The following is a 17,782-nucleotide window of genomic DNA, read 5'->3' on the forward strand; positions in this document are numbered from 1 at the left end:
CTCATTTTCTAAAAGAAATATCAGAAAAGTGAAGGAAAGCACTTTGTGCATTATTATATCATTTTATCTAGAACAAAAAGAATGGTTTAATACTTCCTGTAATTCCACTTTTTCCTTCTGCATACAAAGTAAGTAACACAAGTTCAAGATTAACAGATCCTAATTGAAATGCTAAAAGACAAATATACAGTGTAATTATCCAGTTTGAAGTTTAACATTTTTGAAGATATTTCAATGTGAAAAAATCTGTTCAGAGACTTCTTAACACATGTCATATTATAGAAAGAAATGAGCACTGATTTTTCTAGATATTTTCAGTGCCTAACAAAATATGGTATTTTATCTTGACATTGTAACCAAGCACCATATTTTTTAACAGATGCCATTTCTCTTCTGATTACTGTATCCCATTATGAATTACCTCAGTTGGGAAGAGGAGGGGGAAAGTTTTTCATCAAAAAATATATCTAGGCACCTGAAATACAGTATGTTCTGAAGATAATGTACACATACAATAATCCATCTTTGCCAAATTGAAAAATCATCAAACCTTTAGAGCAGAAATACTGAGGTCTTGGGAGACACCATAAAACCATTAGAGTGGTATATTTGTACTTAGAAATATAGTATTCTTCTACCCCAATAAAACCTTTTCTTATCTCCAAACAATAATGGCAGCAATGTAAATTGAATTATCTATAAAATATTGTTTTTATTATAGCATTGCTAAAAAGATTTTCCAGGCTACAACGTTGTTAGAAAGTGCTATTATGCCGTACGTACCAAGGCTTCTAATTAGACTTGTCAATCATTGATTGATTATCACTATAAGATGAAAGAGTAACTGCATCCCAACAATTATATTATCTTAAGGGTACAAAATGCAATGTTCTGCTCTCGGCTGTTAGCAAGATTTCACTGAGTGAAGGTCTGTTCTATCACCACAGGCTGTTCAAAGGCCCTTCTGAGAACCCAAATGGCACATTAAGCTCTAGAAATATTGCAGCTCAAAAGAAAATGCCTACTAGAGTGAAATTGACTAAATTTTAATTGATGAATAAGAAATCACATGGCATTCTAGTTTCACATTCTGTAATTTTAGAAAATATGGTCCATAGAAACATGCAAAATTTCCCTAAGTGTTTCCATACTTCATATGGTTCCCTTCTCATCCCTCCTCACTTCTCTCTCCCTGTTGACTCTGTTTTTCCACATGTAAATACTTCCACTTCTGTGAGGAGATACATGTGTTTCATATACTGAACTTTGCTTTTTGGCTTTTTAGAATTTTAAAATATGCAGTGGATATTTATATTTCTAAATATATTCTAACAACATAAATATTCTTTTTTCTCCTTTTCCTAAAGATGAAATATTGTCAAATCAATAATTATTTAATAATGACTCAAGATTAATTATTAAATATTGTTTTTCATCCCAAAATATACTCTTTGGGGATTATAAACTTTCTAGTAACATTGTTGTAGGTGTATCTTTCAAATTCCAAAGTCAAGTATATGGTTTAGGAGAAGTATGTGATTTAGGCTCCTATAAGTGCTGTAGTTGCAAATATTTGGGGGAAAAAACAAATAACTGATTTGAAATATGGAAGAGAGTCTTTAAGGTAGAGACTTATTTTGAACTTAATTTTTTTGTTTTTTATTGTATTATAGATATATTTTTATTATTATTATTATTATTATTATTATTATTATTATTATTATTTTAGAGAGAGAGAGTGGGGGAAAGGTGCAGAGGGAGAGAGAATGAGAATCCCAAGCAGGCTCCATGCTCAGCATGAAGCCTCATGTGGGGCTTGATCCCACAACCCTGAGATCATGACCTGAACTAAAATCAACAGTCAGACACTCAGTTGACTGAGCTACCCAAGCTCCCCTAACCTTTTTTGTTTTCAGCTTTTCCAATAAGGAATATTGGATGACATCCTAGTTACTACTGCTGTGAAACAAACCACTCAAAACTGGGAGTAGAAAATAACACTATTTTATTACACTTCAGGATTCTGTAAGCCAAGAAATAGGACAGAACACTGCTTCACAGTGTCGGGGCTTACCTGGGAATATTTGAACAGCAGGGGACTGGAATCATCTAGAGCTTTCTTCTCAGGCCTTTCTTATACCAGGGATAGGATGACTCAAAGGATAGGCATAACTGGATCTGTCAATTGGAACTCCTACAAGAAGCTTTCTATGTGGCTTGATATTCTCATAATATAATGGCTGGGTTCCAAGAAAGAATGTGATATGAATGAGCGTGAATGTGGAAGAAGCCACATGAGTTTTCATAAACTAATCCTAGTCACATAGGACCACTTCTGCTGGGCTCTGTTACTTGAAGCAAAGGCACACCTTACCCATAATCATGGCAAGGGGACATAAAATGACCTTTCATGGAAGGAGGCTGAAGTAATTTACCATGATTTTAAAAAGCCAACAAAATTTCATCCAGCCACAAATTATTTATATTTATCACATATGAAAAATAGAATCAGGCTTTGTCAAGACTTTCAAAATGCCTAAACTCTTTATGGGACTAGGTTCAAAATTGAGCCAAGATTCTGTCATCTAAATACAGTCCAGGTATGGATGATGCTCCTCAGTGTGATCCCTCTAGTATAGTCCTTGAGTTTAGTTTTTCTTGGTCTTAAAGCTGGTGAACTAAAGAAATGTGCTATCTTGTTTCACACACCCAAGTACAATAGTAAGGTAGGCATAGGGTAACTGCAAATGGCATTCCTACTCAGAGATGGACATGAGAAGGACAGGAAGTACACAGCAGTCACTGTCCCATAGCTTTTCTAAGATTCAGCCAGTAGGAGTTGCCAATTTCTAGATTACAGCCCAGTCCTATCTCCTGGCCCATGGTTATGGAATTCTCCATGACTATGAGCTCCCTCCGGGTTCTTGTTCTGTCCTCTGTCCTGTGAAAGGCAACCCATACGTGCACCTGTGCAGCTGTTTCAACCTAAGTCCTGCCTGGAAAAATAGGGGAAGAGGGGTTCAGAGCCTTTTTTTTTCCCCTGTCTCTGTCTCTTTCCATCTAAGCTGCTCTAATTTTTTTTAATTTTATATGGTTTTTTTCTTGTGTGCTGATTTATCATTTACTGCATTAGACAAAAGCCACACCTACTAATTTTTCTTTCTTGTGCTCCCTGTAAAGGTGCTATGACAAAAATCCCTATGAGTCTTAGAACCCTTGGTGTTCAACAAAACAAGCCTAAGAGAGACTTTTTATACACTGCAAGTGTTTATGCTGCACACCTTAAATCTTTCAGAAGTGTTACAAAGTATGTTATAGTCATCCATTGCTTAATTTTTAGCCTGAAACCATATTTTGCTGATGGTATCCTGGATTTGCCTTGAGGCCTTTCAGTACTTGGAAATACTCAGCTGGTGGTAGTGGGTGTGGTAGCCATAAAAACATGCCACTCAGATGTCTTGCCAGGTGAAGCTCATTGACAGATAATCCCAGCTGTGACACACAGAATCTACTATGTAAGTAATATGGCCATGTTTCCCATGGGCTGTTCTCAGTGACTAAGTGTGGCAAGGGTACTAAATTAAGCATATTCCTGTAAGAGGAAATACTCTCCTAATGGGGGACTTTGGCTTGACGACCCCTTATCTGCCCAGCAGAAATTTCTTAGGACTGCACTATAGTTGGGTACTCTGCCTCTCCAATACTTTTTCTCTCTCTCCTTCACAGTGGACAGACCTGCATCACAATCAGATGTTTTTTTGTTTTTTTTTTTCCCATCTCCTATGGCTTCCCCACTCTTTCCCCTCACAGTATTTACTTGAGTAAATCTCTTGCATATTTAATCCCTTCTTTCTGTCTGTTTCTTAGAATAACTTACACACATAATACTGAAAGTAAGAATTTCACAGTGGAGGCCAGGTAGAAAACTCTGAAACTACCCCCAACTCCTGACCTTTACGAGAGTAAATAAAAAACAGTATCATATCCTGGAATGAATAGAGTTTAAAACTAAAGACCAGGGGCGCCTGGGTGGCGCAGTCGGTTAAGCGTCCGACTTCAGCCAGGTCACGGTCTCGCGGTCCGGGAGTTCGAGCCCCGCGTCAGGCTCTGGGCTGATGGCTCGGAGCCTGGAGCCTGTTTCCGATTCTGTGTCTCCCTCTCTCTCTGCCCCTCCCCCTTTCATGCTCTGTCTCTCTCTGTCGCAAAAATAAATAAATGTTGAAAAAAAAAATGTAAAAAAAAAAAAAAAAAACTAAAGACCAAAAGAATGCAAGGGTGATGGTCTTATTATATATAACCTCCATTTAATTCACCAGTATGACCACTCCAAAAACTTGGTGGATTCTGAATAATGACTGTAGACTACTGAAGGCTTAACCAAGGACAGCTGCTGCACCAGATGTGATATCATTGCATCAACAAATTAGCAAGAGTTCAGGTACTCTGCATGTGACCACTAATTTGACAACTGTATTAGTTTCAGATTAGAAAAGGCTATCAAACAGTTTGCATTCATGTCAGTTAGATAACAACATTCATTTACAGTTCGCCTCAGGACTGTGTTAATATTCTTACTTTATGCCATACTATAGTCCGAAGATAATACTTATGCCTAGACATCCCAAAGAATATTACACAGATCATTACATTGATTATGCCATACTGGTGGACAAAATGAGTAAGAGGTGGCTGGCAGCCTACAGGCCAGGTAAAGTCACATGAGCCTCAGAAGCTGAGACATAACAGCTACAGAATTCAGATACCTACCTCTTCAGTGAAATTTTGTCCTCAGAGACATGCCAGGTATTTCCTTCAAAATAAAATATGCTTTCTTGCATCTTGTGTGCTCTACCACACAGCGTATGGTAATAAGCCCCTTAGAGTTCTGGAGACAACATCTATTACACTTAAGAATACTTCTTCACCCCATCTACAGAATAACATGGAAGACTAGCTTTTTGTGGGGCCTGCAAGCAAACATTTTTGTTACTTGTAGTGTGACCAGCTATCTCAGTGTTCCTGGCCTGGGACATGAGACTTTCAATGCTAAAACCAAGAAAGCCTTAGAGAAACCAATGTGGCTGGTCACCATAGTTGGAGTATAAAATCTGACAGACACTGGAGTGTTGGAGGCATCAGCAGTGGGAAAAATGTGGGATAAAGCTCATGGTAAGTCTGAGTGAAAGTATAAAATTTCAGACCCCTGGAAGTATGGGAAAAAGTGATGCCATTTCTGATAGAGAATTATACCCCATCTGAGAAGCAGTTCTTGTTGTATGTGTTACTTATTATGATAGAGATAAAATGCTTGACTTTGGAGCATAAATTGACTGTGAATTTGGAACTTCCTATTATGAGTTGGATTCTATTAGACTCACCAAGTCAGAGGTGGACAGATTCAGAAGCAGAATATCCAGGCTTGGAACAAAACACAAACAGAGGACATGAATAAGCTGCATGAGTGGGAAGTCCACATCCTCATGTCACCCTTCATATTTTCAATAGCACCTTGCTCCAGCTTTCACTATGGCTTCCGTATGGGGGATCTTGTAAGACTAACTGAAAAAGAAAAAAATCCCACTTTAGTTCATGAACAAGTTAGCTCAGTCACAGAATTTGGAGATTTTTATACCACATGTTAATGCTTACCACCATGGAAATGACAATGAAGAAACAAGACACCAAATGAGTTGGCCAGTTGACAACAGCCAACCTTCATTACCATGCACTCTAGAACTACAATGATGTAGTGCTCATGATGTGCTCATGATGGGAATTGTTATGGTAGCAAAGATAAAAACTACATATAGGATCAAAAACACCGATTCCCACTTACCAAGGTAATCTAGCGACTGCTGCCTTCGAACGTCTAATTTATCAGTGATAGAAATCAATGCCTAGTTGCCAATATGGCACTATTTCCTCATGGAGACAAACCATGCACTTGAAAGCAAATCAGCTGCATTAGGCCATTTTGATCCTGAAAAGGCCAATGGTTCATCATCATAGGTATATAGACTTATTATGAATATGGGTTTGCATTTCCTTCTAGAAAAGTGTGAGTTAACAACATTATTCAAATGCTTATGGGATGCCATACAAGGGAACATCTGGCCTGGGGACATACTTCATAGCAATAGAGATGCTAGAGTAGGCTTATGACCATAGGATCCACTGGCTTTGTCACATGGCACACTCTCCAGAATAGAAGGATAGGTAGAATGCAGAAGTAGTCTTCTAAAAACACAGTGAAAGCATAGAGTTAGAGCAAACACTTAAAAAGATGGGAGTGTACCATGGGGCATTTGACAACACTTGGGATATTTTATATCTAGAGACCAGTAGGTAAAAGAGTATTTCTAAGAATAATTGGGTTTTATTCAATAATTACTTTTTATAAGTTTATTTATTTATTTTGAGAGAGAGAGAGAGAGAGAGAGAGAGAGAGCACACACAAGCAGGGGAGGGGCAGAGAGAGAGGGACAGAGAGAACCCCCATAGAGCCCGACTTGGGGCTACAACCCACAAACCATGAGATCATGACCTTAGCCCAAACCAAGAGTCAGATATTTAACCAACTAAGCCACCCAGTCACTGCAATAATTACTTTTTACTCAATGAGGACATAGATATATGCGGAATGCAGGTGACGGACTTGGGTACTTCCTGGCCTTCCTTTGTTCCATCGCACTGTGAATGGGCATATGTAACCACCTGGATTTGATAAGGATAGGACTACCAAGGGTTCAACTTCTCAGAAATTAAGGTTTAGTCACTAGTGGTCCACCAAAGCAGCCAAGAAAATTCTGAGAGTGGGAGTTGTTTAGGATGGGTAGTGGAGAAGGGAGAGGACTCCTCTTGATGGCTCCAAGATAGGCTACTATGGTGGGAGCTATAGTTCATCTCCCCTTCTAAGTTTACTCTCAGGAAGAAGAGGTCCCAGGGAACCACAGAGAAGTGCTCCTGGAAAGTCTAGAGAAGTATACTGTGCAGTGTAAGCAGTGAACTGTGGTTGCTAAGAAAGTGCAAAACCCATATTTCCTGCTGCGGGGATTCTAATTGACAGATGACCGCCATCTGTTGGTACCAGAATTTTTGTACCACAATCTTAATTCGCAGCAACTTTGGCCTGGCTAAAATTTCTTAGAACTTCACTATAGTCTTAAGATTCTGCTTCTGCATATGCAGTCTTCTTTCCTTTCCTCTCTCCTTTATTTTTTTTATTTTTTTTTTTAAATTTTTTTTTCAACGTTTATTTATTTTTGGGACAGAGAGAGACAGAGCATGAACGGGGGAGGGGCAGAGAGAGAGGGAGACACAGAATCGGAAACAGGCTCCAGGCTCTGAGCCATCAGCCCAGAGCCCGACGCGGGGCTCGAACTCACGGACCGCGAGATCGTGACCTGGCTGAAGTCGGACGCTTAACCGACTGCGCCACCCAGGCGCCCCGTCCTCTCTCCTTTATAGGTGTCATGCCTGCATGACAGTCTACCACCTCTCCCTCCCTCCCTAGGCTCCCTTCTCTTTTTCCCTCACAGCTATTTCCACCACCACCACCCCTCCCCCACCATAAATCTATTGCAGTCTAATCTTATTTTGACATCTGCTTCTTGGAGGATCTGCACTGGGGGTGAGTTCTTATATTTTGAAACCAGAAAAATCCTGATTCTCATATTTTCTCTATGTTCTACCTGAAAAACTAAGTTAAGTTCTCTCTACTTCATCATTCTGTATTCTCATTTTATGATGCACAGTTTCAGAATATAATTGACTTTGAACATGTTGCCTAAAAATCTCCTTAGCTGGATCTCTCATGTCATTAGTTACTTTGTCTATTTTCCATATTACTGCAGGTGCCAGTTTTGCTTAATTCCTCATCAGTATGTAACAAGGAATCTGTTTTCCTCCAGGTTCTAATAACAGCTTCCTTACTTAATTTTAAGCCTTCCCAACAGCCTCCTCAAGGCCTATTCAAGCGTCTTCCATGACCCAGTTCCAAGGCTAACAACGTATGTTTTCAATGTTGGCTTTTGTGTTTTATTTTATTTTATTATTATTTTTATTTATTTTTTGAGAGAAAGAGAGTGCACGCGCGAGTGAACAAGGGACAGAGAGGGAGAGAAAGAGAGAGAGAATCCCACAAGGGACACAGAGAGAAGGAGACAGAGATAATCTCAAAGCAGAGCTGAGCTCACTCGATATGATGAGGGGCTCAAGCTCAACGGGAATGGGGCTGGAGCTCACCCAGTACGGGGCTCAAACTCATGAACCTATGAGACCATGACCTGAGCTGAAGTCTCATGCTTAACCGACTGAGCCACCCAGGTGCCCCTTGGTTTATATCCTTGATTTTTGAGTTTTGTTTTGCATTTCTTTTTTGTTTTATGACTTCACCCCCACTTCAAAGTACCACATTCCATTTCAATTAGTATTGCTGTATAAGAACCCATTTCAAACTAAGGATATACAGCAAGTATTGTACTATGTTCATGCATTCACTCTTGCTTTTCCCTCATGTTCACAGTAAATCCAAACCCACTCAATATCAGAGAGAGTGCATAGACTTTACTGATCAATAGGAAAAGTGCCAACAAAAGAGCCCCATTTATTAAAATGTCCATAGATGATATTTATCAACTGATGACTATTTTGAAAATGTGTAACATTAATGAAAGAAAATGCGTGATGTTAACAACCTAGGGAAAATTTTCAGACTTACAAAAGTATTCATTAACCCTTCCTACACTTAAGATTCTTCTTTCTATCACTTGCTACTACTTCCCTTTCAGTACTGAAAAGCAAATGTCTTTAAAACTGGTTATCTACTATCCAGGGACATGTTTTTTCTCTACTAATGATCATACAGTATTTTCTGTTACGTTAACTCAAATCCAAAGTTTTCAAACTTCCCTTGTCTCTGCCTTGAAATTTGATTCTTAGCTTCCTCTTAACACCAGTCCTCTGTTTTAGAAAGTTCAGCCTTCCCTATATGCCTTCATAATGCCTAAGTGAAATGGATGTTGTCTTTCTTCTCCATCACTCTAAATCTCATGTTTGCTATGACAAATGGTTAAAAACCTAACTTTTCCCAAAAGATTTTCCTAACTCACTTTCTCACACAGATCTTTCTCTTTGAATTTCTAAGTCTCCATGATACATATGAAAGAGTATGTTTTCTAATTACACATCCTGTTAGTAAATGAGAATAAAACACACATACCTATTAATTTTAATTTATTTAAAATCTATTTCTGGATTAATAAATTAATTTTGTTTTCTTGGGCATTTTTGTACATTTGATTTTTTTTCCTCTAATTCATGGTGTTGATCTTCCTCAGAAGTTTGCTGGTCATTAGTTGTGTGCTTTAGTCTGGGGACAGAATTCTCCCATTTGTCTTCTGGGCTGCCTGATCTCCCTTGTGGGCTATAACATTCTATTTGGGTCCTTAGCTTATTGGTTGTGGTAAATTTCACTTGGATGCCTTTAAAAAATGTTGCACAAATTCAGTGCCTCTGAGCAGTCCTCTTTATTTTGGTCAAGGCTGTATGCTCATTGACCTGTTTCTATGTTTCTTTTCTTTTAATTTTTTTTAGATTGGAGATGGCAAGCAGTGATTTACAATGTTTGAACCATCTGCCATTTTGATAGAGAAATTGTCCACTGTATATACTTTTTTATCTCCCATATCACTGACAGGGATCATATTTGCATCATCTTGGCTTACACAGTAGCTAAAAGAGTATCTTAAATGTGGCAAATGTTCAATGAATGTTTTTTAGTATATGTGCTGCCGAAGCGAGCATTCAATGAATGTTTTTTGAATGATTTAATTAAACATCTTAGTTCTAATTCATGTTTTAATTCTGACACTATCTTGGGAATATAGTTTTAACCTGAAATGAAACCACAGTCCCTTTGGATGTAAAATATAAGAAAATATTCATAACCAGAGACAAATTTGGGAATTAGGTTTCACTTCAGAGAAAATTACAGTGTTAGATTCAATCTAAATTTCTATAGCATTTCAGCTTAGACTGGTTTTACTACTTTATGAAAAAAAAAAGATTTATAAACCAACTAATTTTTTTTTAAGTATTGTCCTGGATGCTGAGTTTATAGAAATAAACAAAATTCAAAAAAAAAATCCCGTCATCAAGGAGTACATTTGTGTTAGAGCACAGAGATGTTTTCAAGGAGGCAAGTATGGCTGGAACAGGAGTGCCAGCATAATACCAGATGGTGAGGACAGAGAGATCATGAAGGAAAGATTTTGCAGGAACTTTTAGGCCATTGTGAAGATTTTGGATTTTAATCTGAGCATATGGGGGGACCACAGGAAGGTTTTGATAGGGGAGTGGCATCATTTTATTTAAATTTTAGCAGAATCACCCTAGCTGCTATGTAGATGTCAGCCTGCTGAGTAGATATTATTCTGAAAGAGGTAAGAGTAAAAGCCTGAGATCCAGTTAGGGTGCCATTGTTGTTAAACAGGTAAGCAATGATGGGTGCTTGGTTTAGGAATAATAGTAATAAAAGAGGGAAGAAGTGGGCAGATTCTGGGCTATTAACTGAAACATGAAGGACCAAAGGAGAAATGAGTTGTGGAGAAAGAGAAGTACGTATTTTTTTAAATGTCTCAGAAGTAATATGTTTTATTAACTGAAACCATAGGATAAAAAATTCTTCCAACCACAAGAAGATATCTCTCTTCAATTTCAGGAGACATTTCAATTTCCAAGCTTTTCCTAGAATGGAATGATCGTTACAGGGACAAGTGCTTTGAATAATATTGTCCCCTAGTCCTTCTATGCAGTGTTCATCACCTTCATTTACTTTTTTACTGTCCTGTAGCAGTCATTCTCAAACTTTTTGATCTCAGGACACTTTTACCATCTCAGAAATTATTGAGGACTCTGGGTCCAGCAATGAGTCAGAAACCTCTTACAGTAATTTAAATAGTGGAAGTTCAATGTAAATAATTATTATCAAGCTTTTATACTAGATAAAATATAAAGATAGAGTTAGTTACCTATTTATCTTTATATGTACTATATAAAGTCTAAGGGTACCTTGGGACTGAGAGAGAGTTCCCCAAAAAGAACAAACTTGAAAAGGGAATCCTGTCCCCAAGGTTGGGACTCAGACCTTGTTGAAGTTCTAAAAAACCAACTAGATAGTAGAATTTTGCTCAGTTGTCTGGAAGAGCTGTTCCAGAGTCACCAGACAAAGTGAAATATCCCTCTGAGGAGCAGGTGAGCTGAAGCTAGTAGCCAGGCTTGTAGAGGAACTCAGAGTATCACTGCCGGAACTGCCGAAACCAGGGGCTAGACAGGCCTCCTGTTTACAAACCTAGTAGACTCTGTGCATTCCTGGGCTGTGTGCAATACAGGTAGGGTGATCTGCTCACTAAATAGCAGATTGATGGGACCTCTGGCATGTGCACGTGCAGAGCTAAAGCAAGGATGAAAAGAGTAGTGATCTGGGCTGGGCTGCAGATGTTGTGGTGTCTGGGGGTCCTGACTACACCACTGCTGCCTGACATTGAAAGCTACAGAAAGCATGTTCTCCAGAAATCTGGCAATGAAACTCCTCCACCTCTAGTGTCACTCCAGTGTTCTTATAAACCAACCTTAACTTCCCATTGACTGGCAAAGGAGAAATATTTACAAGGAATAACTCTATTATCATAGAGCAGAGTGGATTCAGAGCTGAGAGGCCGTAAGTGATAACCGGCACAAAGTCCCAAAGGAACTTTTATTTATGTGGGTTAAATCTAGTATAAATTAAAGCTATAAAATTTTTAAAATATTTTAATAACTTATTTAAGCTGGTGATGATAAATCCATTGCATGTCTACATGTAAACACTTTTTATGAAAAAATATTTTAAAAATTAGAAGAGTGACAGTTTTACATTTTGCAAAGTTCTTTGATGCCTGCTTGAAAAGAAGAATTGGATTCTTATATCTGCTTCATTCAATCTATTGCAGTATATTGTTTTGGTAGTAGTATTAAAAAAATCAAATTCACTCATAAAAATATAAAGTTAGAAAATGGAAGAATATTTTTTGTTTGTTTTGTTTTGTTTAGAGAGAGAGAGACCATGAGCAGGAAAGAAGGGAAAAGTGAGAGAGAGAAAGAGAGAGAGAGACAGGGAGAGAATCCCACACAGGCTTCACACTCAGTGCAGAGCCCAATGCAGGGCTTAATTCTACAACCTTGGGATCATGACCTAAACTGAAATCAAGTGTCAGACACTCAACCAACTGAGCCACTCAGGTGCCCCCAAAAATGGAAGAATATTTTAATAGTCTTTTCATATGATCATGGATAGTCTTCTTTGATATAACACCAAAAACTGATGAGATAGCTTCTTGAATGTTGATTACACTGCAAAGTCTGAAACCATACTGATTAAAATTTATACTGTATTGCACTACTATTCATTGATCAATATTGCAGTCTGAATGAATGTTACCAATGCATGATTTTATAACAATTTGTTGGTCATTTGGAAAATATATTTCATTGATTTCTGAAAATCTATTAAATATTGACACATTTCATTACATAAAAAAAACCACATTCATTAATAGCAACTTTGATCTCATCAAAGCATATTTAAATATTATGAAGCTGACAAGCTCATAGTGACAGATAAAAGTTTTCCAAAATTTTAATATTCTCTTGAAAACTCAATTTTGTCTCCCTTGTCAGCATATACTATCAGTTACTTTAGTCACTTGTTTATTTTTGAGAAAATCTGACAAATACCCAAGTCAAAATATCCAGAGTTTATCAGTTTGTCATTCTTTTAAGGAAAAATGATGTTTCGTGAAGTTTTTAGCTCAGCTCACAGCCTAATCACACAAGGGCTTTCCTTCAGGTGGCCATCATATTCAGTATGCTGCAGAAGTACTTTATGCATACTTTCCATTTTGTCCCACAGCATATTAGAAATATGTACTCAAAAGCTGAGACTTAATAAAATATGTACATTTTACAACTTCACTGAGGACATGTATAACTGAAATTATCATTTAATACCTGCCAAGCTGTAGCAGTTACCACTACAATACTACTTGACTGCTAGTGTATACGTTGATTCCTGCTAAGGTAACATCAATTTTGTCCACTGTTGCTTTTAACCATCATTTCTTCTTTTCTTCATCATTTCTTTTCTGTACTCTTGTAGATGTTTTTAGTGCATGTACCTTACTTGTCCTTGAGTTCTGGCCAGTTATGTGTCTATCTCTGCCATATTTGTAAGCTCCATGACGTCAGGATTTGTATTTGATTTTACTCAATATTTTACCCCAACCACCTCAGTGATTTCCATTTAATAGTAATCTAGTAAGTATTGTTTACATGGGTAAATTAACAGATTTTTTTCTCCTAAACTGGAGATAGTATATTTTATAATCCTGTTGATGATCATTCCCATCAAGTCCTTCTGTACTTAAGCTGTCTACAATGTCATGTTGTAATATATGTGTGCATTGTAATTTATATTTACCAATACATAGGAGTAATCGTTTGCCTCACAGGAATATATACACGTGTGTGATTTTATTTTAATTATTAATTTACTTCTCTGTATATTTTATGATAATGGAGTTCCTTATGGACAAGGAATATGTCTTTTTTCTTTCATTTTGAAAGTATAGTGTGTAGTATCTTGTATGTATGAGTGATTCAAAAATTGATTGCTGATGAATAAATAGACATTTTTTGGATAAAAAGCTTATTCACACATAAAAAAGAAAGGCAATAAATGATGCTGGAATAACTAGGATATCACATGAAAAAAAATCTAGACACAAACCTTACACACTTCACTAAAAATTAACTACAAATGTTTCACAAGCCTACATGCAAAAGCACAACTATAGAACTCCTAGAAGATCACATAGCAGAAAACATGGATGACCTTGCATTTGGTGATGACTTTTGACATATAACACTAAAGGCAAGATTCATGAAAGAAATGATTGATAAGTTGGACTCCATTAAAATTAAAAACTTCTCTGTAAAGGACATTTTCAAAAGAATGAAAAGACAAAAAAAACAGAGAATGAAAAGACAAGCCAAAGATTGGGAGAAAATATTTACAAGACTTGTTTGCTAGAATATTGTTATTCGGAACACACAAAGAATTCTTAAAGCTCAACAATGAGAAAACAAATAACATGGGCCAAACAAACAACATGTTATTAGAACATGGGCCACCTCACCAAAGAAAATGTACAACTGGCAAACAATCGTATGAAAAGATCATTATCATTGGGAAATGCAAAGTAAAACAACAACGAGATACCACTATACACCTATTAAAATGTCCAAACTCTAGAACACTAACAACACCAAATTCTGGTGAGGGTGTGGAGCAAAAGGAACTCTATTCATTGTTGAGGAGAATGCAAACTGGTATAGTCACTTTGGAAAACAGTTTTGCAGTTTCTTGTAAAACTAAACATACTCTTTCCATACATTGCACAATTATGTGTGCCTTGGCATATACCCCAAAGTGTTAAAAATTTATGTTCACACAAAAACCTGTTCACAAATATTTATATCAGCCTTATTCATAACTGCCCAAATTTGGATGCAACCAAGATGTAGTTCGGTAGGTGAATGGATAAATAAATTGAGGTACATCCAGACAATGGGCTGTTATTTAGCACACACATACACACAATGGCTATCAAGCCATGAAAATACATGGAGGATATGTAAGTGACAGAAGCCAATTTGAGAAGTTTGTATACCAAATAATTTCAAGTATATGATATTTATATATGACATTCTGGAAAAGGCAAAGCTGTGGAGATGGTAAAAAAGATCAGTGGCTGCCAGAGGTTAAGGGAAAATGAAGGATGAATAGAGCAGAGAGGATTTTAGGACAGTGAATTACTCTTTATGAAACTATAATGGTGGATACATGTCATTATAAATTTGTCCAATTCCACAGAATGTACAATACCAAGAGTGAATCTTACATTATAACAGTGTGTCAGTGTCAATGTAAGTTTGTCAATTGGCTTGATTATACCATTCTGGGAAGAATGTTGATAATCAAGGAGGCTGTGCATGTATTGGGGCAAGTGGAATATAGAAAATCTCAGTACTTTCTGCACAATTGTTCTTTGAACCTAAAACTACTCTAAAAAATAAACTCTATTAAAATAAAAACAAAGAAGAAAGGAACTTTGCTTGTATGCTGGTGTCCACTGAATATAATCCATACTATATAGATTATAAAACCTATTCACACAGAAAATTTTATTTTACCTTATTATAAACCAATTAAGTACAAAATACAGATATTATTAACCATTTCCTTCACTTGTCATAGCTCCACATTCATGCTGCTGTTAACCAGTCCTCCCAATACTGTTAAATGTTATCTTTTGGTAAAGCTTTGGCTGTATAATATATGCAGACAAATGGATGGATTGATAATTAGTTAAACATTTAGATAGCTTAATTACACTGTTAAAATTATTATAGGAACAATAGTCAACATGTATTGACTATGTACAAAAATTGTGCCAAATGCTCAATATTGTCTCATTTATTTTTCTTAACAACCATGTAAAAAGGTTATATATCTATTTTCACATAAGGAAACTGAAGCATAGAAACATCAAGTAAATTTACAGAAAGCCTCACAGCCGTTAGAACCAGTGTTTGAGCCCATGTACTCATTCTATTATGCTCTTAAATACTCTAATGTCACCCTTTTAGCAAAAATAGTCATTAAATATTATGTTAAAACATATTATTTTGCTAAACATGCCCAAGATGCCCATTGTGCAAATGTAAAACTTGTAAGTGGAATTTGCATTGGCCCTAATCATTTGTTTTACATGATGGTATGAAATTAAATAATTGTAATGATTTGAATTCCACTAACCCTGCTATTGTAATAGAATAACAACCTACAGGGTCCTCTTTTTACTCACCAGTATTTTCAGGAGTCCCCAAGGAATGCTCATTAAACCTATCTTCTCCCATCAGTTGTTGGCAATTGTGATGGTTCACTTTATGTGTCAACTTCTAGAGTGGTTTTGGATGAAATTAACATTTACATTGGTGAACTTTGGGTAAAGTAGAATGCCTTCCATAGTGTAGGTAGGCCTTTTCAGTTGAGGGGCTGAATAGAACAAAAAGACTGATTTCCCCAAGAAGAGAAAATTCTCCAATAGGCTGCTTTGGATTTCATCTGCACCATCAGCTCTCCTAGGTCTTCAGTCTGCTTTCCCACGCAGCAGATTTTGGATTTCAGTCTCCATAATCGTGTGGGCCAATTCCTTACAATAAATTCTTTCCTTTTCTTATGTCTTTTCTTTTCTTTTCTTTTTTCTTTTCTTCTTTTCTTCTTTTCTTTTCTTTCTTTTCTTTTTTTTTTCTTTTCTTTTCTTCTCTAGAGAACCCGGACTAATATACCAGGCCCCACAATCAATGACCTAGCCTGTCATGGTGCCCTACTTATATGTGGCAATTTGTGACAAACAGAAAAAAAAAAGGCCTCTTGCTCTTTTGCAGTATTCTGCTAGAAAGCTCCCAAATCAGAGCTGCTTATAACCCAGTGTTTTACACAGTTTTTCTGTACACTTTTTCTTTTATAGTCTTTTTTCTCCTTGGTATCTATGAGATTGGGCTGAAAGTACTCATCATGGTGTAATCAGAATCACAATTCCCCTTCTACAATGACTCTAGTTTAAACACTTAACTCTCATGCACAGCTATTCCTTCTCTTGGGATGAATTATCTCCTCCTGTTACTGTCAGGTTGGTCTGTTACACTATTTTTCTATGACATGCTTCAGACATTTCTGTTCCCCAGTAGAGTTCTTTCCTAAGGTTCACCTCAGATGTCATGCAAAAGAAATTTTCTTATGGAATGCCTCACCAGGATTCTAAGAATGCCCAAATATGTCTGAATCTCAACAAAGATAACATTACCCAACAAAGTTAACATTTCTGCAGTCTGCTATAATATGCTGCAGAAATAGTCCTTACTCTTGTTCTAATTCCAAGGAATTCATATTCTTTGGGAAAATTAACCCTCATGCATCCTACTTCATTTTTTCACTTGACCAGAGGTTCAAAAAGCACCAAACACTAGAAGTTCCACTAACTTCACATATGGACATGGAAAGCTCTAATTTTACCCAAATCATATTTGTGTAAGAAGAGTTTTATGAATGAAAGATAAGGAAAAATTCTGTTCTTCTATAAGGGAGTGATTTGATATACATGTACAATGTGTCAGCTGACCAGTAAGCACATATTTATGAGGGCAGTGGGGTAGAATGTGATATTTGAATGCCCACCCCAATCTGTCATATGTTAATATTAATATTAATTAATAGAATTATAATTATATTAATTATATAATTAATTTTATAATATGTAATTAATTATATACAAATAATTATAATTAATATTAAATAATATCTGTCATATATTAATCATCACTGCATAAAAAGATGAGATTAGGGAGAAAAAAGCAAGAATAGAAGAATATACATTCTAAAAAGAAGTTCTATTTAATTTTTTGAGACAGTGAACAATGACAGCTAATTAGGGTTTAATGTTTAACTAGGTAAGGTCACAACTGAATTTTTGGTTTTCCTCCTATTACTAAGTCTTCTATAAAAAGGTGGAATTTTAGAACCTATTTGAAGATCAGAGAAGAAAATGAACTTAGAACTCCAGGGGATAAAAAGAAGATTCTCCAGACATTAAGATAACTTCACTACTACCCACTCATTATC

The 17,782-nt window shown here is 36.6% G+C and overlaps 1 long non-coding RNA gene across 3 annotated transcripts in view; it reads right to left on the bottom strand.

The window, feature by feature from the left end:
• Positions 1 to 17,782, bottom strand: part of LOC121030510 (uncharacterized) — a 60,381-nt gene that overhangs the window by 17,263 nt on the left and 25,336 nt on the right. For all 3 annotated transcript variants that reach the window (XR_005790259.1, XR_005790258.1, XR_005790260.1), the window contains one exon: positions 5,379 to 5,559. This is a non-coding gene — a long non-coding RNA (uncharacterized LOC121030510). The remainder of the gene's footprint in view (positions 1 to 5,378; positions 5,560 to 17,782) is intronic.

This window comes from Herpailurus yagouaroundi, unplaced genomic scaffold (assembly GCF_014898765.1).
Source record: "Herpailurus yagouaroundi ecotype Mexico unplaced genomic scaffold, PumYag 140, whole genome shotgun sequence".
NCBI lineage: Eukaryota > Metazoa > Chordata > Mammalia > Carnivora > Felidae > Herpailurus > Herpailurus yagouaroundi.